Genomic DNA, 2,026 nt, shown 5'->3' with positions numbered 1-2,026 from the left:
TAGAACTGAACTAGAACTGAACTAGAACTGAACTAGAACTGAACTAGAACTGAACCAGAACTGAACTAGAACTGAACTAGAACTGAACTAGAACTGAACTACAACTGATCTAGAACTGAACTTGATAAGTTTTCCTCACAGTTTAATTTACAAAATAATTTGTATGAAAATCATTTTAAATTACTTTAAAAAAGAGCCCAAGAAGGTAAATTCCCTTTATAATAAACAATAAAGTATTTAAATAAAATTGCCTAACATAAATTTCGTTTATCTAAAGCTGTAATTAAAAATCTTACAAGCCATTAAGCATGAGTCATGAGCTATTTTGCTGGTAATTTAGTTGATGTTTTACATTAAATTTTTAATTAAAATTTAGATGAAATACACACCATATTGTTGTTATTGTAAAAGCAAATATTTCCTATTAGGAAGTTGAGATAAAACATACAGAGAGAGAGAGTACCTGAAGGTCAAAAAACCACACAAACACTCATATAAGAGGAGAAATACATACATATATATAGTCATTGCTACAAGTTTGCGGTGACTATCAAACTGAAAATGAAATTATTTTTTTATACTATGGAATAAATATACACGCAATTGTAATATACATTAGCATTAATATAATGATTAACATTTAATGTTTCAAGATCTAAACAGTTGGCTCAACTAATAGCAACAACAACTCTAATTTTTCATTGGGAGACTGTACAAAAAAATTTACATTTTATACTCTTTTGGTCTATTATGGAAATAATTTCATTTGTAACTATTCAAACGGAAATGAAATATAGTAAAAAAAACATAACGCTACTTGTTCAAGTGGTGAAAAAAAGCTCTTAACTGAATAGAAAAAGCTTGCCAAGGAAACTAAACAACATCCCTTACAATCATAGCAAACATTCATTCATTCACACTTATTTACACTTTTTATTTAGAAATACCTACACATCGAGATGCCTTGACATTAAACAAAAAAAATGTAGAAAAATATATATAAGAAGAGTATGTTATGAAAATATGAATAAAAAAATCCACACGCATTATTGCATGTACTACTTGAAAAGAAAAAAGAAATGTAATGAAATGAATATGAAGAAGAGTAAAGAGAAAAAATAATAAACACTAAAACAGAAATCATATAATGAAGCATATTTTTAGGGTTCTGTAAATTAAGTGTATAAGTGGGTGAGAAAGTAAATGAGTGTGTGTGTTTATTTGTATGTGTGTGTGTTCGTGCGTGTGAATATTTTTATAATAAACCAAATAAACTTTGACATTAAAAATTATATTTATTTATACATAATATTTTCCATTGAATACAACAGAAAAAAATTCTAATAATTTTTCTCACTTTCAAAAAAACGTACAAGAAAAAAAATCAAAAATAGAAATGTATTCGCAAAACGTGAAATCATGTCGTTTACTCACTACACGTTATTTCTATATATATTTTTTGCAAAAAAAGCAATTTGTATTAAAAAATATATTGAAGGATTTACTTGAAAAGAAATATAAGCAAAATCCTGAAAATATACTTTAACAACGCACAGCAAATATAATTGCGATATAAAATATAAATTTTATGGTTCACTCCCTCTATTAATCGCACATCTCACTAAAGCTCTTAATTCTTCAGGTTAGTATAGCAATCTTTTTTTAAATTTAAATATTCTCACATACTTTTAGGGGAGAATATGTAATTTACTAACTGAATCTATGCATACATTAGGTCTAAAATAATAATTTATAGTATACATTTTGGCTTGAAATAAAAAGGACAAATGTTAGTTTATTTTAGGGGCCAATGTTAGCATCACTAAACAATATGGTCAAATGTTCACGATATTCTAGGTAACAAGATTTGGGAGAGAACTAGAATAGAATTAGAACTCAACTAAAACAAACCTAGAATATAACTAGAAGAGAACTAGAACAGAACTAGAACAGAACTAGAACAGAACTAGAACAGAACTAGAACAGAACTAGAACAGAACTAGAACAGAACTAGAACAGAACTAGA

The sequence above is a fragment of the Lucilia cuprina genome, chromosome 2 (genome assembly GCF_022045245.1).
Source record: "Lucilia cuprina isolate Lc7/37 chromosome 2, ASM2204524v1, whole genome shotgun sequence".
Lineage (NCBI taxonomy): Eukaryota > Metazoa > Arthropoda > Insecta > Diptera > Calliphoridae > Lucilia > Lucilia cuprina.
Note: the sequence above shows the minus strand (reverse complement) of the source record.